Below are 22352 nucleotides of genomic sequence, written 5' to 3'. Positions count from 1 at the left end.
AGTTGGACTGAAATCAGGCTTTCTAGTTCCTTCGCAACAGCATGAACGAAACCATCGTCATCCAACAACTGCACGTTCAATTTCCAGAGGTCCCAGTTAAAGGTATGCTTGATCTGTCTTTTCCCAAAGGTGGCAGTTACCAAGCAGTGATCGCTATATGCAATGGGTTGCACATCATATCCACTACACAAGGGCACCAATTCGGCTGACACATATAATCTATCTAGCCGAGCGTGGCTATCACGCTGGAAGTGGGTAAACTGCGGGTGGGTACCGCTGGCGAAGACACTACCGATATCTTCCAAGTCATAATCGTGCACCACCGCATTTAGCAATTCAGCACTCTTGTCCCGAACGTGTGAACATGCGCGATCGTCAGCAGTGCGTACACAGGTAAAATCGCACAGCATATTACCACCTTCGGACAGTTTACGTACGCTTCAAGACGCTCAAAGAAGGATCGCCGGTCTGTTTCGATATTCGGTGCGTAGACACAGATGACCCGGAAATCCTTATCGCAAGAACAAAAATCAGCCACTAAAAGGCGCCCAGTTTCACACGAAAACACTGACTGCACACAGATTCCAATGTTTCTTCGAATGAATATAGCGCAACCACCTGATCCACCAATAGCGTGAGAAACACACACGTCGAAGTGAGTGCGAAAATTGTACACCATTCTGTCGGTTAGCTCTTGGCTCTCTATTTTGGTTTTTTGGATTGCCACAAGATGCAAGTCATTATCTAAGAGTAGACGACTTAGCTGACATTGTCGCCTTCTTGCGCTGAGGCCTCGTACATTTAACGTGGCTACACGTAGCGCAACTTCAATATTAGCCGCCATGACTACACGGTAGAATGGTGCCCATCACAGGTACCCATGGACGAGTGTACATAATGACGTGCCGATAACCGCGTCGAATGCCACAATAGGGAACACCCCCGACCTCTCGACAACAACACTCAAATGCAACTTGGGCCCCCGTTCCTGACACGTATCTAAAAAGAATAGTGCTCAGGGGGACGGCCATTGCAGTCACCAACCCCCCCAACCCGCGTCAAGCTATACACAGTACTGGACTACGGAGGCGGTTTACGCGCCTGCCGTGGATCGGCCGTAATGTTCGGCCGCAGCTTCAAGGTCGGTCTCCTCATACCTGGCATTTTGGGCGGTGGCTCGTCTCCGCCACTGCTGTCCTGTATCATAGCCAGGCTATTTGTCTGGTTGCGTGGGCGTTTCCCCGCCTGCAAGGTAGCGAGCCCGCTATGGGTGTCCATGTCTTCAGGCTCAGGGGGGGTGGAGACCGCCCCCGGATCGGGTGGGCTCTCATCCTCAGTGTTCGGCATGGCTGCAGTGCCCTCTGCTTTCTCTTGTTCAGAGGCGGCGGCCTCATCGACGGGTTGATTCTGTTGCTGAAGTCGTACCTCCGACTTTGCCACGTCGCCAGCTGCTTCCTAAGCCGTGGACGATGTGTCTTCCATGTCCGCCTCGTCCATGAGCAGGGTGCAGTTGTCGTCGTTGCTCACGGGTCCGGTCACGCTAGCGTACGTCCGCTCACACTGACTCGCTTCGTGACCGAAGCGTCGGCACGCACCACACCGCGGAATGCGGCAGTCGCGACGAGTATGGCCCGTTCCGCGGCAGCGCAGGCAGACAGGGGCCCTGCCCGGCACAACCACGAGAGCCAGCTCGCCGGCGACGCTCACCTGATGTGCCAGGTCGACCAGCGTTACGCCCGGCTTCAACTTCACCGTAACCAGTCTTGTAGTCGAGTTCTTATCAGCCACGCCATGAACACGCCACCGCTCGCGGGCGACGTCCGTGACCTTTCCGAACGGCGCGAAGGCAAGACGCACGTCCTCGTCGGGAACGGTGTGCAGCAGCCAATGCACTTTTAGGCGTACATCCTGGTTGGCGGGGTCAATGACGAGGCATCGGCCCTTCTTGACCTGTAGCTCACCAACGCTGACGATCTTCTTCACAGCTTCGTTGTCTTTGAAGGTCACGGCCCAAACATGGCTCATACGGTAGGCCCCGAGAGCCACCACTTCCGGCAGGAGCGATAACGGGGCGAGCGCATCGCGGAAATATTCCACCCGGTATGGGCGGGCCCTGATATCACAATGTAAAAAAACTGTGTTCAAAACAAAATGCCCTGTTGGCAAACTCGGCAAAACAACTTGATACTCGCTGTCCGAGGTGGAAATCCTTTTACCGCGGCCGCTCTGGGCCGCTGAAGCCTCTCCTACGGAGCCCGTCATCGTACGTCCGTCACGCTCGGTGGCCGGAAGCAGAATTAGGCCACCAGGGCTTCGCGTCAAGGGCGTGCACGTCATACTTTCTACATTGCCAACTTTTTTTGGTGGCTGCAAAATACGGGTGAGCAGGAAGTGTTGACAGCTGCAGACACAAAGCGCCCCAAATTTTCCCCCTTTATACAGGAAAGATTTAAAAGCATAATGCTTCTCAAAAGAAACGCGTACCCTCGGCGGGACTCGAACCCGCAATCCCCGGTTTAGGAGACCGATGCCTTATCCGTTAGGCCACGAGGGCTTCGCGTCAAGGGCGTGGACGCATACTTTCTACATTGCCAACTTTTTTTGGTGGCTGCCAAATACGGGTGAGCAGGAAGTGATGACAGCTGCAGACACAAAGCGCCGCAAAATTTCCTTCATTATACAGGAAAGATTTAACAGCATAATGTTTCTCAAAAGAAACGCCTACCCTCGGCGGGACTCGAACCCGCAATCCCCGGTTTAGGACACCGATGACTTATCCGTTGGGCCACGAGGGCTTTTTTTCCTTTATTGCCTGTTTACATGATACAGAAGGGAACAAGACAGAGGGTTTCAAAACTTTTTGAAAGCGGTCAACTCATCAAGCAGTCCCACCCAATCAGGTGGCTGTGGCTGTGCACGGTAGATCTCTCGCATATGCACTGCATTTTCAATAAAATTTTCCCTTACAGTGTGAGGGTCAACGTCGGCATGTCTGGCTGCCATTCTAGTTTTCCATATACTATGGAGGCTTAGGACCATTATCATGTCGTAAGGAATGTCACCATCATTCTCAACTGGTAAATATCGGATTTTATGTGGCGTAATCGGCAGTTCCTTTTTAATAGTTCGCTGAAGGATGTCCCAATGAAATATTGGATCCCAGCAATCGATAAATACATGTTCCATTGTTTCTGGTTTTTTGCATAATATGTAGTTGACTGTCCACGGTACGAAGATTCCTTTGTCTTGTAGCCACGTTTTTACCGGTAAAGTGTTTGTATGGAGCTTGAAAAAGAATGATTTTACATGAGGTTTTATCGGCATTCCTTTAACTCGTTTTAAGACGTGTTGTCCAGAACCTCCAGTGTATATGCTTCTGTACAAGGGAAGAGGCAACATAGCATCCAATAAATCTCTGTACAGGTTTTTCCTTTTGACTGTACTCAAATATTCAAACGAAAAACGCACCTTAAGTATGCGAAAAGCAGCAACAACTTCGTGCCAGTAACCTCTTATACCGCGGAACGCGGTCTTATTTGTACAAACAATGAATTCCGGTAGTGCATTGTGCAGGCGAACTTGTATCACCATGCGCAAAAATGGGCCACACTGATCCCTTAAAAACATAAAACGTGACACAATTTGTCTGATAGAGAGGTGCGACAGACCAAGCCCACCTTTCTTCACGGACAAAAACAGATTAGTGCGACTAGTTCTTTCCCAACTCTCTCCCCAAATAAACACTGCAAAAACTCTGAATTTTTTGTAGGTTAGCCCGGGACATGAACAACACTTGCATCACCTACCATAACTTGGCGACTAAAAATAGATTACAAGTAGTCGCACGTGCAAACATTGACAGATTCTGACCCTGCCATCCCAGTATCTTATCTTTCACCCGCTCTGTTTCTTCTTTCCAATATTGTTCGGTATCCGCATAACATTGTAGAGGAGCACCTAAGTACGTTGTTGGCATTGCCGTCCATTGTACGCCAGCGAATAATTCAGGTTTTTCGCTACACTCGCCATGCCAAAACCCTATGGTCTTCTCCCAATTAATCTTACATCCGGCTTCCTTACAATAGTTACCAGTCAGCCTAACCACCTCTTTGATGCTTTCCTGGTCTTCACAAAAGACAGCAATGTCATCAGCGTATGCGAGTACCTTGACTTCTGTCGCTTCAAGCATAAAACCGCGAACTTTTTGGCTATTAATGAGGCTCAGGCAGAAAGGTTCCAAGTAGAGATCAAAAAGTAATGATGAGATTGCACATCCTTGCCGAACACTGGAGAGAAGTTGGATTGGTTCACTTAACTTTTTGTTTATAATGATCCGCGTGCTGCACTCTGAGTAGGCCATTTTAACTCCATTTAGTATCACTCCGCCTACATTAACGTATTCTAATAATGAAAGGAGTACTTCATGGGATACATTGTCAAACGCTTTCTCCAAGTCCAGTTGCAGCACTGCAACCCGACAGGAGAGGGCATCGCAGCACTCAAGCACACACCGAGCTACATGCGTATTCGTGGAAATTGTTCGGCCCTTGATGCCACATGTTTGATGTGGTCCCACTAGGTGTGTTACGACACTTTGAAGTCTTTTCGCTAGCACTTTTGTAAATATTTTGTAGTCACAGTTTGTAAGGCTTATTGGCCTGTATGATTTTACTGACATCAGTTTAACCGGGTCTTCGCACTTAGGGATTAGCACAATATGAGATGTTCGGAAAGATGGTGGCGTTCGCTGTGTTGTATACATTTCCTCGAAAACACAATGTAGTAATTGGCTAAGCTGATGTTTGAAAGCCTTGTAGAAGGCCGCTCCTAAGCCATCTGGCCCGGGAGCTTTTCCTGCACCTAGTCCATCGATGGCATCTTCAATCTCTCGTAATGTAATTGGAAATTCAAAGTTTGCTTTAATGTCTTCTTCTAAACGTGGCATGAGATTAAGGAAGTCTCGCTCAAATCCTTCTTCTACTTTTTTCTTGCTTCCAAGCAATTCGCGATAATGAGCTACGAATGCTTGCTCTATCATGGTAGGCTCGTAAGTTTCCTCGTTTTGATATATTATTGCTTCTATTTCTTTTTTTGTTGCGTATCTCTTTTCGTCACTTAACGCCCGTTTAGTGGGCGTTTCCCCATTCCACAATCGTTCCGCCCGCGCTCGTACCATAGCTCCTTTATATCGTTCTTGGTCTATAAGTTCGAGCTTACTATTTATTTCTTTTATCTGCTTCATGCAAGAACCAGCATTTTCACACTCTGTACACATGAAGAATTCTAGTTGGCTAATTAATTCTTTTTCTTCTTGTTTTTCCTTGCGACGCAATACAGTTGCCCTTTCTATCGCTTTCATTTTAACGTTTGTTTTGAGAATTTCCCAGCTTTCAATGCAGTCATTGGTCTGCGCGGTCGTTGAGAAAATAATTATATCTTTTATATCACTCACAAAACATTCATCATCAAGCAATTTCGCAATAAATTTCCAAAGATCCCAATTAAAATTAGTTTCTTTTCGTTTTTCCCCTAAATTAAACATTACTAGACTATGGTCAGAAAATGATACGTGTTTAATTTCGTATCTTTGATACAGTGGCACAAGCTGTAATGCAACGTACGCTCGGTCTAATCGCGCATGACTTTTACCTTGGTAGTGCGTAACAATGGATGTTTTCCCCGTCGATAAGAGACAACCGACACCTTCCAAATCATAATCGTTTACAAGCACATTTAAAAACTGCGCGCTTGTATCTTTACGTTGCTGTTTTTTGGCGCGATCTTCTGGTCTGCACACACAATTAAAATCTCCCATCAAAATTACGTATCGCTCACACTTCAGGTACTCTTCTAGCTGTTCAAAAAACGCTATACGTGCACATTCATCATTTGGAGCATACACACACAATACGCGCCACTTAACGGCGGCAAAAGAAAAATCAAGTATGACAAATCGGCCAGTTCCACATATAGTCACTTGTTCTTCAACAATACCAACACTGTTACGAATAAAGAGAGCGCAGCCTCCCGAAGTGCCAACCGCATGACACACGCACACGTTGTACTGCGCTCTAAATGGCTGCACCATGCGGTCCGTCTGTTCCTGGCCTTCCACCTTTGTCTCTTGCACTGCTACTATATCTAAATTATTTTCTTGGAAAAGCCGGCTTACTTGGTATTGGCGGCTCCGGCTTGCCAAACCGCGAACGTTTAAAGTGCCCAGACGAAGGGGCTTCGTAAGGTTAAGTGCCATGGTTAAACCGAAACAGGTGGACCGCATGGAAATTACCTCGATATTTAGCGCTGGTATTCGGTTGAATCGTTGCTTCGCTGGGCAACGTCGCGTCCAGCAAGCAGTTCGCGGGTCTACAGCGCTGTGGTTGAGCTGCTAGGTGCCTTGAAAACATGGTGGGTGCTTGGAAATCGTAACGGGGCGAGTCGCTGGGTTATGCGTTGTCCCTCGTTACGAGGGCATAGTTCCCTCCTTTTTCCGGTCAGGAAGGACGGTGGGCTTCGGTTTGAAGCTCGGTCGTCGGCCCGTTTGAAGGCCGGCCATCATGACTGTTTTGGTGGGCGGTTCGTCACCGCTGCTTGCACTGGGCTTTACCACTTCGTTGCCTGCTTCGTCGCGCGGTCTCTTGGCAGAAGCACCAGATTCAACTTCCATCACTTGCGCGTCGGCTTGCGCTTCCACGGCCAACTCTGCTTCCACTACCTTGCCTTTGTCCTTCTCCTGCGTTTCCCCGGTCAACGAGACTTCGCTTGTCTGGGGTGTGGTGTTGTCCGGGAAAAAACCCTTCCACGCGTTGGTAGGGACGGCCTCGTGATTCGCTTCCTTCACGTCTGTCTGCTTTCGCGCGTCACTAGCGGCTTCCTCGGCGTCGGCCTCATCCATTATGAGCTCAGTCTCCACGTCTTTACTTGCTTTTCCTGTGATGCTTGCGTAGGTGGTCACGCATTCCGCGTCGGTGTGACCGAAGCGCCTACACTGCGAACAGCGAGGCACACGACAGTCACGTCCGATGTGGCCGGTGGTGTTGCAACGGAGGCATAGTGGTGCTCGGTTTGGCACAACAACCAGAGCGAGTTCATTTCCTACCCGCAACTGGTGTGGTAAGTCATCGATAGTGACACCGGATTTGAGTTTCATGGCGACTTGGCGGGTTGTAGACGCTCTGTCTGTAATGCCGCCTACACGCCATTTTTCCTTTGTGACTTCTGTAACTTTTCCATGCGGTGCCAAGGCCGCACACACTTGGTCATCGCTGACGCCATAAAGAAGCCAGTGCAGCTTCAGTCGTAGTCCTTGGTCGTTTAGGTTAACCACAAGGCATCGGCGATTCTTGACTTGTATGTCTCCGGTACACAACATTTTCTTTGTTGCTTCAGCGTTCTTGAAAGTTACGGCCCAAACGTGGTTCATCCGGTACGCCCCCAAAGCGATAACGTCGGGGAGCGCACCAAGCTGTTCCATGGCATCCCGAAAGTCTTCTACGCGGTATGGCCCCATCCGCAAATCCGCATGAAGAAAGATGGTATTCATCACATCCTGACCTGATGTAAGTTGAGGCAGAATAACTTGGTAGTCTTGGTCGACTGAAGCAAAAGACCTGTTTCCGCGGCTTGAATGCGCCGCTGAATCCGCTCCTTCGGAGCCCATGTTGCCCACGACCGTACACAACGGTGGCCGGAAGTGGTACTAGACCGACCTTAGGCCACGAGGGCTTCGCGTTAAGGGCGTGCACGCATACTTTCTACATCGCCAACTTTTTTTGGTGGCTGCAAAATACGGGTGAGCAGGAAGTGATGACAGCTGCAGATACAAATAAAGCGCCGCAAAATTTCCCCCTTTATGCAGGAAAAATTTTAAAGCATAATGTTTCTCAAAAGAAACGCCTACCCTCGGCGAGACTTGAACCCGCAGTCCCTGGTTTAGGAGACCGATGCCTTATCCGTTAGGTCACGAGGGTTTTTTTTTTCTTTATTACCAGTTTGCCACTTACAAACACACAACTTATACAGACAGACAGACAGACAAAGAACTTTAATGGAGGTCCTGAGAAGCTCTACAACTTATACAGACAAGGATACAGTTATAATAAAATACGCGTGAGCCTTATCATGGCTGGAGTGGGAGGTTAAAATGGCCTCTGAGAAGCCAGCTTATCAAGAACAGGTAACCAATCCGGTGGATCTCTCTGGATTTTGAGAACATCTCGTACGTACACACAGTGTTCAATGAAGTTTTGCACTGCCGATCGTGCGTTTATATCCGCATTCCTGACCGCCATCCTCGTTTTCCATACACTGTGCAAGCACAACAGCATTAGCATGTCACATGGCACGTCCTCTGTATCTGCGCATGGCAAAAATCTGATACCAAAGGGTGATACTGGCAACTCCTTCTTGACTGTCCGCTGAAGAATGTCCCACAGGAAAACAGCATCGTGACAGTCCAGAAAGATGTGCTCTATCGTTTCGGTCTTCTGGCATATCAAACAGTGCAATCCCCATGGAACAAAGATACCTTTACTTTCCAGCCACGGTTTTACAGGAAGCGTGCCTGTGTGCAGTTGAAAAAAAAAAGGTTTTTGATGACGCTCTAACTGGCATTTTCCGAACTCGTTTTAAAACGTCACGTTCTTGTCCTAGTTGATAGATGGAGCGGTACAACGGTATTGGCAAAAATACATCGAGTAGATCTTTTTATAATCGTTTACGCGCAACTGTGCCCAGGTACTCTAAGGAAAATCGCGACTTCAGTACTTGATAAGCTGAGACAATTTCGCGCCAAAAGCTGCTCAGTGTTCCCCGTGTCTCTGCGTTTGACGACACAATATATTCCGGAATATGATTACACATTTTGGCGTGTATAACAGCACTCAAGAAAATATCCCTTTGGTCTCGCAAAAAGAAAAACCTTGAAACAATTTGTTTCAAAAACAAATGACACAGTCCAAGTCCTCCGTTTCGCATGGAAAGGAACAAGTTTGACCGACTGGTGCGTTCCCATGTAGAATTCCATATATAGGTGGCAAACACTCTGTGTAATTTCTGGACACAAATTCTACTCATACTGAACACTTGAAGTACATAAAACACTTTTGCAACAAAAAATACATTACAGACTGTTGCGCGTGAAAACATAGAAAAGTTATGCCCTCCCCATTTTTCAGACTGGTCCTTCAGCCTGTCTGTCTTTCCTGCCCAGTATTCTGTGGTATTTCTATAATGCTGAAGAGGCACTCCCAAGTAACTAGCAGGAATATTTGTCCATCGCATATTTGCATACGTCTCCGGCGTTTCCCCCCAATTTCCATGCCAAATGCCAAGAGACTTATCCCAGCTAATGGCACTTCCGGTAGCGCTGCAGAATGCTGTAGCTTCCTTAACAGCTTCTTTAACACTGTCCTTGTATCTGCAGAATATGGCGATGTCATCCGCATATGCCAGTATCTTCACTTCACTGGTGTAATAGGAATAACCATGCACCCTTTCATTTCTTAGAATTTTTAAACATAAGGGTTCCAAATAAAGTGCAAAAAGAAGAGACGAGCACGCACACCCTTGTTTTATACCTGACAGCACTGGAATGTTCTCACTTAAGGTGTTGTTGATTATAAGGTTTACGGCACACTCTTCATACACCATTTTGATGCCTTTAGTGATGACGCTTCCTACATTACAATGTTCTAATACTGATAGTAATATGTCATGATTGACCCTGTCAAATGCTTTCTGAAGATCTAGTTGTATCATAGCTATGTTATCAAGATTTATGTCACAGCATTCAAGGATAGTTCTAGCGGTGTGTATATTTGTGTAAATGGTCCTTCCTTTGATGCCACATGTCTGGTGAGGCAGTACGAGGTGTGTGATAACGCTCTGCAATCTCTTGGCTAGCACCTTTGTAAATATTTTATAGTCTACATTTGTAAGGCTTATTGGTCGATAGGCCTCAACAGCCATCAATTTCCTGGGATCATCTGATTTTGGAATTATTACTACATGGTATTTTCTAAACGATAATGGTGCCCTTTTTTGATCATAGCACTCATCTATCACGTGGTGTAACGCTTGTGCCAGTTCTTTCTTGAAGGTTTTGTAAATGGCAGCGCCTAGTCCATCAGGCCCGGGTGCCTTGCCGGTGCTTAGCTCATCAATGGCCTGTTCTACCTCATGCAGACTAATTGGCCGCTCAAGCGTTTCTCTCACTTCATCGTCTAGCCTTGGCATGAGCGATAGAAAATCATTTCGAAAGGCTACTGTATCTTTTATTTTAGGGCTTAGCAGTCTTTGATAACACTCAACAAACGCTTTCTTTATCAACTCTTTATCACGTGTCGCTTCGTTTTTATATCTTATTTCTTTTATCTCTTTTTTTACTGCGTTTCTTTTTTCTTCACCGAGTGCCCGCTTAGTAGGCGTTTCTCCGAGCCATAGTCTTTGCGCTCGTGCTCTGACCATCGCCCCGCGATATTTATTCTCATCAATCACTTCAAGTTTACTTTTCAGGTCACGTATTTCCTTGATAAAGTGTCCAGGGTTAGTACTCTCAACAGTAGTGATAAAATCTAACGTGCTCTTTAGTTATTTCTCTTGCTGTTTTTCATTGCTACGCAGCAGGCAAGCTCGTTCAATCGCGGCAATCTTTACTTCGTTCTTAAATTGTTCCCAAACTATTGTGAAGTTAGAAGTTTCAACCGAAAATATTCCATCCATCTTTTCCTTTACTTTCTTAAGAAAAATTTCATCATCCAACAATTTATCATTTAATTTTCCACAAATTCCAACTCAATCTTGATACTTTTTCTTTGGTACCTACTGTCACTGTCACCAAGCAGTGATCACTAAATGTGACGTTCTTTACTCGGTACGTAGTAAGATGCGGCGTGATTTCAGCAGAAACATATATGCGGTCAAGTCTAGCGTGACTTACACCTTGATAGTGCGTATACTGCACGTGCTCGTCGCCGTCAAAAATACAACCAACGTCGTCTAGTTCAAATTCGTTTACAAGCGTGCTCAAGAGTAACGCACTTTTATCGCGATAGGTCAATCTGTTTGCTCGATCTTGCGGTCTACACACACAGTTAAAGTCCCCAAATAATATTATGTTTCTTTCGTACGTCATACAGGCTTTCAGGTTTCCTATGTATTCTTCGCGTTCGTGTATCTTATTCGGCGCATAAACACATATTGCACGCCAGAGGAGGCCGCAAAAACTAAAGTCGACGACTAGTAGCCTACCGTCATCACTGGACGTGACAGTTTGCACAACAATATCAGTGCATTTTCGAACAAGTATTATGCAACCCGCGGAAGTTCCTCTGGCGTGAGACACGCATACATTATACCTATTCCTGAAAAGCTCGACCATTCTGTCTGTTTGCTCTTCGCTTTCTACTTTGGTTTCCTGCACTGCCATTATGTCGATATCATCTTCTAACAAGAGCCGGTTTATCTGGCACTGCCTTCTGCAGGGATGCCAGACCCCTCACATTTACCGTCCCTACGCAAAAGGGAACTGTCAGACTAACAGCCATGTTTAGATTAGGCATACAGACAGAATGATACTCACGTCTGGGCAGGCAATAAAGGCAATAAACAGTACGCGGCAAGATCTACATGTCTGCTAGGGTAGGTCTTGCACTGAGGGCACGCTGTCTCGGCACAGTCCGTTCCCCGCTATTGCGGGGGTGGTGTTGAAGTCGTCCGCCTGTCAGGCGGTATGTTCGGCTTCGGTTTGAAGCCGGGTCGCCTTGTTATAGGCGTCTTCGGTGAGGGATCGCCGCGGCTCGATCGTTCCGGTGTGTCTTCACATCCATCAATGACCTCACCAGGCCTCTTTGCAGCTGCTTTGGCAGCTGCTATCATTTTGATATCCTCAGAATTCCCGGTCCCGTCTTTCGTGGTCGACTCCGACGTGCTCGCTGATGGCGCACCCTTTGTGTCAGTCATATTTTCTTCAGTAGTCGGTTTCTCAGACAGCACGCTCTTTGCGTCGACAGTCTGGCCGCCACTGGAGCTCTTGGTTTCCTCCGGTGTTGGAGTCGCTTCCGGGTGCGTGCTATCTGCCGCCTGCTCATCGGTCTCTGCTCGGGACGCTGCATCAGCGCCAGCGTGGTCCATTATGTGTTCAGTCATTTCGTCGCTTTTGACTGGGCTTATTACCGCAGCATACGACCTCACGCACTCTTGTTCCTCGTGGCCGTAGCGGCGGCAAAGTGCACAGCGTGGTATGCGGCACTCGCGCCGGATGTGTCCCGTTCCATGGCACCGGAGGCATAACGGGGGTCTTCCTGGAACATGCACGAGCGCTAAGTTCTCCGCTACACGCACCTGGTGAGGCAAGTCTTCAACTGTCACGCCAGGTTTTGGCTGGAGTGTGACCAAACGGGTGGTGGACCCTTTGTCATTGCATCCCTGTACTCGCCACTTTTCTCGGGTGACATCTGTAACCTTTCCGTAAGGGGCTAAGGCTGCACGAACCTCGTCGTCATGAACGAAGTGCAACAGCCAATAAAGCTTCAGCCTGATGCCTTGGTTGCACGGATCAAAAACCATGCAGGGTTGGTCTTTCACGTTGAAAGATTCCGCCGCTAGCATCTTTTTCTTCGAAGCTTCATCACGGAAGGTCACCGCCCATACGTGGTTCATTTGGAAGGCGCCAAGGGCCACCACTTCCGGCAGCAGTGCAAGACTCGCGATAGCATCTCGAAAGTGCTCGACCCGATACGGCCTGGTTTTAACGTGTACAAAACTGAAGTACCTGAAGGCAGATGAGGCAAAACAACTTGGTATTCCGGGTAAGGCTTATCCGTACACCTGGTACCACGGACGAGGGCCGCTGTAACCGCCCCTACGGAGCAAGGCATTCTGCGTCCGTTCACTGCGGTGGCCGGAAGTAGAATCTCTTTAGGCCACGAGGGCTTCGCGTCAAGGGCGTGCACGCATACTTTCTACATCGCCAACTTTTTTGGTGGCTGCAAAATACGGGTGAGCAGGAAGTGATGACAGCTGCAGACACAAATAAAGCGCCGCGAATTTCCCCCTTTATGCAGGAAAAATTTAAAAGCATAATGTTTCTCAAAAGAAACGCCTACCCTCGGCGAGACTTGAACCCGCAGTCCCCGGTTTAGGAGACCGATGCCTTATCCGTTAGGCCACTAGGGCTTCGCGTCAAGGGTGCGCACGCATACTTTCTACATCGCCAACTTTTTTTGGTGGCTGCAAATACGGGTGAGCAGGAAGTGATGACAGCTGCAGACACAAAGCGCCGCAAAATTTCCCCCTTTATGCAGGAAAAATTTAAAAGCATAATGTTTCTCAAAAGAAACGCCTACCCTCGGCGAAACTTGAACCCGCAGTCCCCGGTTTAGGAGACCGATGCCTTATCCGTTAGGCCACTAGGGCTTCGCGTCAAGGGCGCGCACGCATACTTTCTACATCGCCAACTTTTTTTGGTGGCTGCAAATACGGGTGAGCAGGAAGTGATGACAGCTGCAGACACAAAGCGCCGCAAAATTTCCCCCTTTATGCAGGAAAAATTTAAAAGCATAATGTTTCTCAAAAGAAACGCCTACCCTCGGCGAGACTTGAACCCGCAGTCCCCGGTTTAGGAGACCGATGCCTTATCCGTTGGGCCACTAGGGCTTCGCGTCAAGGGCGCGCACGCATACTTTCTACATCGCCAACTTTTTTTGGTGGCTGCAAATACGGGTGAGCAGGAAGTGATGACAGCTGCAGACACAAAGCGCCGCAAAATTTCCCCCTTTATGCAGGAAAAATTTAAAAGCATAATGTTTCTCAAAAGAAACGCCTACCCTCGGCGAGACTTGAACCCGCAGTCCCCGGTTTAGGAGACCGATGCCTTATCCGTTAGGCCACGAGGGCTTCGCGTCAAGGGCGTGCACGCATACTTTCTACATCGCCAACTTTTTTTGGTGGCTGCAAAATACGGGTGAGCAGGAAGTGATGACAGCTGCAGACACAAAGCACCGCAAAATTTCCCCCTTTATGCAGGAAAAATTTAAAAGCATAATGTTTCTCAAAAGAAACGCCTACCCTCGGCGAGACTTGAACCCGCAGTCCCCGGTTTAGGAGACCGATGCCTTATCCGTTAGGCCACGAGGGCTTCGCGTCAAGGGCGTGCACGCATACTTTCTACATCGCCAACTTTTTTTGGTGGCTGCAAAATACGGGTGAGCAGGAAGTGATGACAGCTGCAGACACAAAGCACCGCAAAATTTCCCCCTTTATGCAGGAAAAATTTAAAAGCATAATGTTTCTCAAAAGAAACGCCTACCCTCGGCGAGACTTGAACCCGCAGTCCCCGGTTTAGGAGACCGATGCCTTATCCGTTAGGCCACGAGGGCTTCGCGTCAAGGGTGTGCACGCATACTTTCTACATCGCCAACTTTTTTTGGTGGCTGCAAAATACGGGTGAGCAGGAAGTGATGACAGCTGCAGACACAAAGCACCGCAAAATTTCCCCCTTTATGCAGGAAAAATTTAAAAGCATAATGTTTCTCAAAAGAAACGCCTACCCTCGGCGAGACTTGAACCCGCAGTCCCCGGTTTAGGAGACCGATGCCTTATCCGTTAGGCCACGAGGGCTTCGCGTCAAGGGCGTGCACGCATACTTTCTACATCGCCAACTTTTTTTGGTGGCTGCAAAATACGGGTGAGCAGGAAGTGATGACAGCTGCAGACACAAAGCACCGCAAAATTTCCCCCTTTATGCAGGAAAAATTTAAAAGCATAATGTTTCTCAAAAGAAACGCCTACCCTCGGCGAGACTTGAACCCGCAGTCCCCGGTTTAGGAGACCGATGCCTTATCCGTTAGGCCACGAGGGCTTCGCGTCAAGGGCGTGCACGCATACTTTCTACATCGCCAACTTTTTTTGGTGGCTGCAAAATACGGGTGAGCAGGAAGTGATGACAGCTGCAGACACAAAGCGCCGCAAAATTTCCCCCTTTATGCAGGAAAAATTTAAAAGCATAATGTTTCTCAAAAGAAACGCCTACCCTCGGCGGGACTCGAACCCGCAATCCCCGGTTTAGGAGACCGATGCCTTATCCGTTAGGCCACTTTTTTTTATTGCCTTTTGCATAATACACACAAAATTTCCACACTTCACAATTGGTTAAAGTGCCCCCCAGGCTTTGGTGTGCACGAGATTTTAAAATCGCCTAAGGTTCGCAAGCTCGTTTAACACACCAATCCATTCTGGCTTTTCGTTTTCCGCATCGAACACTTCTTTTATGAAACAGACACTTTCAATAAAATATTCACGAGTACTTCTAACATTTATGTCAGCGCGTCTAACAGCCATTCACGTGCGCCACAGGCTGTGCAACCCTAATAACATAAACATGTCGTATGGCACACCTCCTTCATTTTCCGTTGGGAGAAAACGGATGCCATAGGGTGTTATGGGCAAGTCTTTCTTTACAGTTCGCTGCATAACGTCCCAGTGGAACACAGCATCCCAGCAGTCTATGAATATGTGTTCAATTGTCTCTTCCTTGTGGCATAGTAAACAATCCACAGACCAGCGGATAAAAATACCTCTTTCCTGAAGCCACGGTTTTACAGGTAGTGTATTGGAATGCATTTTTCGTGGCTTCATGTGTGCTCCATCCACGACAAAAACTCCGAGTGTTTAATGCATCGGTTGCCCCAGGGCTTGCAAAGCCCACAGCAAACGAAGCAACAGCCGCTGTTGAAAGGCTACTTGAAGCCCACGTGCAGGTAGCTCACCTTATTTTACGAATGAGTAGAGTGAAAAATACTTATAGTGAAATCAATCTCATGACTAATCAAGTCAAATGTAAAGATAGTAACGAAGCTATATGCGGGTACCAAACGTGTCTTCCTGTGTGCCATGATCAGTAACTTCATAATTTAAATTATTGAGACTCCAAGGATGTCGCCTTCGATTCTGAGGCTGGCCGAACGTGATATCACAATGCATGAAGCTGTATTGGAGTGTAAAGTGGAAATCTAGAGGGTTGTTACGAATAGGTCTTTTTCATCCAGCGTTACAAATCGGCCATGTGTTGGAAAGACACTGGTGTCGAAATTTTTCTCGTGCGCTTGCACATTTATGAATCGAAATGTATGCATGTGTTGCTCTTTATTCCCAATATCGGCTGTCAACTAGTTCATTCATATTGCTTTCTCATAAAAGTTGCGCCGTGTTCATCTACCGAAGTTTTTTTTTATTACAACGAGAGTCAGTTTCTATCGCGTACTTATGCCGATTCATTTACTAATACTTCCCTGCGAAGAGAGACAACCTTAGCTTGTGAACCAACCATTTACAGTATTGGATGTAATAATTTTGCTGATCAATTCGGCATTCAAATGACGCATTACGAGTTTTGTAATATCGCGTCCCTCGCGTAATATTTTCAAATATTGTATTGCGAGTCTTGTAACCTTAATGCGTCACTAACGTTGTATTTTCACGCTTCTTTTGAACAGGGCCCAGCAGCCACTGCTGACAGAGCGTCCTCGCAACAGGCTCAATGTGACGTGCGGCACGGAGGGATAGGCGACGCACGCGACCCCTACGCACTATTGGATATCGTTTGTCCAACAGCACATCGCGAGCAATCGGAACTCCAGAGGTACCTGAGCAGCACGTCGACAGCGGACGACGTGTTAGCTTATTGGCATAAGTATGGGGAAACATTCCCACGTCTCGCAAAGCTGGCAGTTGTGTGCTTAGGCGTGCCCGCATCATCTGGAGCAGTTGAAAGGCTGTTCTCAACGGCAGGGGCACTCCAACGAGCAAGGAGAGCTTCACTCGCTGCACGCACCGTGGAACAGCTGGCACTCGTTTCCGAGCACGTCCGGAAGGAGAGCTCTGGCAAATGATGGTCCGGATCGAGATGGGCGGGGCGGAAGCGGGGTACGTTTATTTTCTCCGTTCTACCCGCTGCGAGAGACAAAAGCAACAAGGCTTTAATAAAACATGCCTAGCATTTTTCATTGTGGCTTCACTCAAGGTGTCGAATTCTTGGGACCCTCAACACCGGATGACATTTGCTGTGGGGCAGCCTCATATCTTGGGACATGGCACTACGTCTTTCTCAGAAGAAATGACTATATACATAAAAATACAAATCAAAAAATATCAATACACTTTCCGTGACCTTTTAAATGAAAGCATTCACCAAAGTCTCGCTATTTTTACTATACCTTTATAGTGATGTTTAACAGTGACACTCTGAAAGTCACCGAATACTTTGTGTTAAACCTGCATTGCACTAATAGAAATTATTTGCAAGAATTATTGCATCACAAATATGGAAGTTACAGCAGCAAACATTGTAACGAAAGTAACGAAACCGTATATCAAGGCAAAAAAAAGAAAAAGCGTTGGGTCATGTTGACAGGGAGTTGCAACTGACGCGACGTAGAATCAGATAGTGCTACATATGTTGAGCGACGACCTTGTAATGTTGGGATGCTGGTAAGTTTCCCTAACCAATATGCAATTAACAAAGCAGTTAGTGAATCGTATTGCACGAAGTTCCCACAGTGTACTCACGTAATACATCTAACGTAATACAGCTTAATTTCGCTTACATTGTGAAGATAGCATGTTGTCCAGCAAGTGCGCGCGGGCGCACTTGCTGTCATTGCGACAACGAAACGAACGCCACACTGAAAACTAGCGAAGCCCAATCCCCCTTTGGCTTGAATGTCGGAGCAATGTGGAAACTTATTATAGGGAAATGTGTGCGTGAGTTGTCCTGCAGTGTTAGTATGGCCAGGGAGCGTAAAACTAATCAAAAATACAAGTAAAAATGAAAAAAACGAACATATGTAACAGCTTAATTAAAAAGTAAGACAAGAAAGCAATGAGTAATATAAATAAAAAGAAACTGAATTGAACTTATATACCGACGACATTTGGTGTTAATTAGGGCGAAATTAATCAAGACACAGGTAATTATTGTTGAGTGATAAGGTACTTGATTATGATAGAGTTAATTACGGCACTCGAACCTACGACCATTGGTGGGAGTCGAACCCACTACCTTTGGTATTAAGGCGAACTTAATTAAGGCACAGTTAATTAAGATAGAGTTAATTATGGCACTGGAACCCTCGACCTTCGGTGGTCGCAATGTTTTTGCATTCATCCATGTGGGTATAACCAAGTGCCCCTTCAATTTTAAATTAATTAATCGATTAAGTATTACTAATCGTTGTTACTAATCAGCAGGCGAATCGGTTATTTAACTAATAAATAATTAGTGCTAATAGATGTTCCTAATGAGCAGTTGTAGCGATCAGCAGGCCGATCAGTGCACTTCTTTAAAATGGTAGGATTAAATCCAAGACACGTTCTGTCGATATATACACTCTCTCAACACTTCATTTCTGGATAAAAGAAATGAAGCTAGCACTACTTTCTTTCATCATAGCACCACATTCACAAGTGCAATGTTCAAACCTACATGCGCTTTGCTTGCTTGCAAGCTGATTTTACTTGCACATTCAAGGCACATTCTCGCTGCAGGAACCGCGAATAAAAATTAAATTTGATAATATGGGTCGTCAACTGCTCTAAGTGCACACGGCATTTCAACACGCACAAGAGCGTCTCAAAAAGCACCGAGACTGCAGCAAAATACGCATGTATACACACCGCCAAACCACGTGAACAGCCACGGACAGTGGTTCGCCGCCCCCAGGGCGCCGTGCTGACCGAGCAAAACCAAAGTGCGACAGCAGCGCCGCGTGATCTTAAAATTGATGGCGGCTCCCACGCAGTCCCAGGAGTTTGAAAACTGAACCCATAAGTCGGCAGCGTGGGAGAATACTCAGTCACACTCACTCACGTTCACGCTCACATCCACTAACACTCACCCCCACTCACACTCACAACACTCACTCACGTTCACACTAACCTGCACTCACACTTATGTTCGCACTCACCTCCACTCACTCACATGCACTCGACACGTTCACACTCGCTTCCACTCACTTCCACTCACTCACGTTCGCATTCCCCTGCACTCGCACTCACAGGCACTCACTCATGTTCAAACACACCTCCACTCACGTTCACACTTATCTCCACTCACTCACGTTCACTCTCATCTCCACTCAATCACAAGCACTCCCCACGTTTGCACTCACTTCCACTCACACTCACTCACGTTCACACATCTCCACTCAATCACAAGCACTCCCCACGTTTGCACTCACTTCCACTCACACTCACAAGCACTGACTCACGTTTCCACTCACCTCCACTCACTCACGTTCACACTCGCCTCCACTCACTCACAAGCACTCAGTGGCACTCAATCGCACTCACTCCAGTCACACTCAGTGGCACTCACTCGCACTCACAGTCACCTCCGCTCACACTCACAAGCACTCACTCACGTTCACACTCACCTCCACTCACACTCACAGCACACACTCACGTTCACACTCACCTCCACTCACACTCACTGGCACTCACTCGCATTCAACTCAGTAGCACTCACCTCCACTCACACTCACGGCACTCACTCGCACTCACCTCCACTCACACTCAGTGGCACTCACTCGCACTCGCACTCACGCCTTTGAAATGAGTGCGAGTGAGTGCGAGTGAGTGCACTCATGAGTGAGTGCGCCGACCTATGGACTATTCACCTTAAGTCGCGTTTGCTCTACGCCATGCGTTCGCTTCTCGTGAAAGCGTGCGTTTCTCACCCTCGCGCGCTTTCACTCGCACATACAGCATACGGCCAATGAGAGTTTTTTTCTATTGACGGACGCGACGATGGAAAGGTGAGCCCTTAACAGCTTCGCCGTAATATGTTTATGCTGCGGAATTCTAGCTTCAATTATCATGTCTACGTGGTTCACTTATGATGAGCTAACTAGTTCAAGTCGATGTTCCTTCTGCGTGTGTGACGGCCGTTTGAGATCGAGCGCAGCTGACGCCGATTGCCGCGCTCATCCCTGCTGCAAGAACTGTATTATAAGTTTCGCTTCTGCCTTCATAGCCCTATTGTGCGCTTAAACTGGAAAAGAAAAAGGGTCTGTAAAGAGTCTAATACAGGCGTTTAATGATGGCTTCACCGCAATACAACTGTGTAATGTGGCGAAGCATAAAAGTGTTTAGCGATTCGCTTGAGTGACAGTTGGCTAATCGCTTGTGTGGAAGTTGCTGCTCGTACATTTCGCCGCCACGAACACGTCAAAGTTGGAACTCCGATCAGCCCATGAACATAAATGTTAACCCGAAGCGGCGAAGTGCAACTCTGCACCGAATAGCTGATATCGCTCGTCGCCTTCCATTTTCTCTCTCAAACAGGCGTAATACATACATCGCTTGCTTTGTCACCCATATGCAGCTCCCTCTTGACACTTCTGCGCGAGAGTGTGTCGTAAACTTATGCCACCAAATAAACCATTAATAAAAGCTTGGCTATTTGCTTAGTGCGTGTATGCACGGCTTCCTATGAGACATCATGCTTCTGCGTCCATTTAAAAGCATTCTCGGCTATGTCTGTACTAACTTATACTTTGTTGCTGCTTCGACTACTTAAAATATCGAATGCTTTACGCGGATTCCTACGAATACGTGAGAGAAAATCTTATGAGTAATAGCTCGTTTCGGTGGCTCAAGGCTCACTTTTCTAACGAAAGAGGCGTTTACAAGCGAGTGTAGGCGTTAAATGCGGTATTGATAAATGATCAGGGTCCAATATGCCTGAAATAAGCGGGAATTCGTAGTCACAAACGCCAAAATATACAGAAATCATGTGAAAAACCTGAACATTTCGAAATCATGTGTACTCATTCCTACGACAAATAGAGTTATCATTCGTGAAATGATTTCACAACTGAAAGACTTTTATGATCACAGAGACTCCCGACCAGACTGGTATCCATTGTTGATGAAGTGTATGCTTTTGCCTCCCTTTTAGAGAACTCTTACTGTAAGAATTGTACTGTGAAGTGTTTGTTTTGTGCTTGTAGACGCGGCTAAGACTGTTTTGGCCGCTATGGAAATATCTTACGCATGTACGTTTTATATTCATAATAAATACCATGAAAGAAAAAAATGAATTTTTAGCGTAGTCGTAAAATCTCCTTCTGCAACGCCGCGGACCTCGGTTCGAAACCCGTGCAATGGAACTTTTTTTTTATTCGTCGTTACAAATCCCCTTTTTCGCCACTTTCGTCTGGCAAAATTACAGCAGTGAGTCCTCAATGCCGTCCGACAGCCTCGTAGGTTAACTCATACGCTTCGCTGTTTTTACATCTGCTTTCTAACCCATTGGATGGTGGCAATTAAGGTATGCGTGTATAATGAACAGTTCTGAAAAATTACCGTTTGCTTTGTTGTTTCGAAATTAGCAGTACCGCAATGATTACGATTAAAGGACTGTATGAACCCCTCTAAAGAACTACCGAGTTTGCGACACCATCTTCGCTCGAGCTTACTGATACTTACCACACTAAAAATAACAGGTCTTATTTTCTTAATACCGTAGGGATCACACAACCGAGTTTATGGATTGATGCAGCACAGCATTGCGGGGGGATAATTACAATTTTATTGCGAATGTAAAGCTCTGTCGTGTTGTATGCAGCTTTGCGGAAATCTTTGTACTCCTTGATTTGACGTATCTTTAAGCAGATCAACTGGGTACTTCCGGCGTACCTCGAAAAAGAAAATTGCTCAGGGTCCGTTCGGCATACATAGTAACTGTCTGACACATCAAATGTCTGACGTTCGCCTGACGCATCTTCAGACACGTTGCTGAAAATATAAAGCTTAGCACTTGGTTAAAACTGCGCAACAGTGACCGTAAGCATGTTTGAATGCAGTACTGTCCCAGCATACCGTCATCGAATGAAGATAGCCTTTTGCTTTCGGGTAAGCCTTCTTTCTTGGTGCTCTCCAGCTCTGGTTTACTCTCCAGGACTCCTTGCGTTCTTCGTCAACTGCAAAGGCCACATCAGCGGCGTGTTTGCAGCGGCCCTCGACCCCGGCTTTTCACGAACATTTTGCTGATTTAATTGTCCTTTCTTTGTCGAGCTGAAATAATATTTTCATGTATACACAGAACGTCGTCAAGTGTAGTGAACCTATAACTCTGGAGAGTTATACTTACTTCTAGGACAACATCGTAGCTCGGCGCAGCGAGCTTCGTTTGTGGGACGCGCTTCCCAGAAATAGTGACGGCGTTTCCTTCCTTCCGCTCACAAACCTCGTAGACATACCCTGCCTCATATAAATGTCATCCTTTTCCCAGGTTGGTCCTGAAAAACGTTATCCACTTCATGAGGCTCTGAAAGCCGCAACGGAGGAGCACG

General features: G+C 46.9%; 6 non-coding genes across 6 annotated transcripts; all 6 read right to left on the bottom strand.

The window, feature by feature from the left end:
• Nucleotides 1-2481: 2481 nt before the first annotated feature.
• Trnar-ccu (transfer RNA arginine (anticodon CCU)) lies at nucleotides 2482-2554 on the bottom strand. Its single transcript has one exon. It is a non-coding gene; the product is annotated as a tRNA-Arg (tRNA).
• An 11269-nt stretch (nucleotides 2555-13823) lies between these two features.
• Trnar-ccu (transfer RNA arginine (anticodon CCU)) lies at nucleotides 13824-13896 on the bottom strand. The gene has a single exon. It is a non-coding gene; the product is annotated as a tRNA-Arg (tRNA).
• A 168-nt stretch (nucleotides 13897-14064) lies between these two features.
• Nucleotides 14065-14137, bottom strand: Trnar-ccu (transfer RNA arginine (anticodon CCU)). The gene has a single exon. It is a non-coding gene; the product is annotated as a tRNA-Arg (tRNA).
• A 168-nt stretch (nucleotides 14138-14305) lies between these two features.
• On the bottom strand, nucleotides 14306-14378 carry Trnar-ccu (transfer RNA arginine (anticodon CCU)). The gene has a single exon. It is a non-coding gene; the product is annotated as a tRNA-Arg (tRNA).
• Nucleotides 14379-14546: 168 nt separating this feature from the next.
• Trnar-ccu (transfer RNA arginine (anticodon CCU)) lies at nucleotides 14547-14619 on the bottom strand. The gene has a single exon. It is a non-coding gene; the product is annotated as a tRNA-Arg (tRNA).
• A 168-nt stretch (nucleotides 14620-14787) lies between these two features.
• Trnar-ccu (transfer RNA arginine (anticodon CCU)) lies at nucleotides 14788-14860 on the bottom strand. The gene has a single exon. It is a non-coding gene; the product is annotated as a tRNA-Arg (tRNA).
• Between the last annotated feature and the right edge of the window lie 7492 nt (nucleotides 14861-22352).

Source organism: Dermacentor silvarum, chromosome 1 (genome assembly GCF_013339745.2).
Source record: "Dermacentor silvarum isolate Dsil-2018 chromosome 1, BIME_Dsil_1.4, whole genome shotgun sequence".
NCBI classification, from domain to species: Eukaryota; Metazoa; Arthropoda; class Arachnida; order Ixodida; family Ixodidae; genus Dermacentor; species Dermacentor silvarum.
Note: the sequence above shows the minus strand (reverse complement) of the source record. Positions and strands in the feature narration are given on the sequence as shown.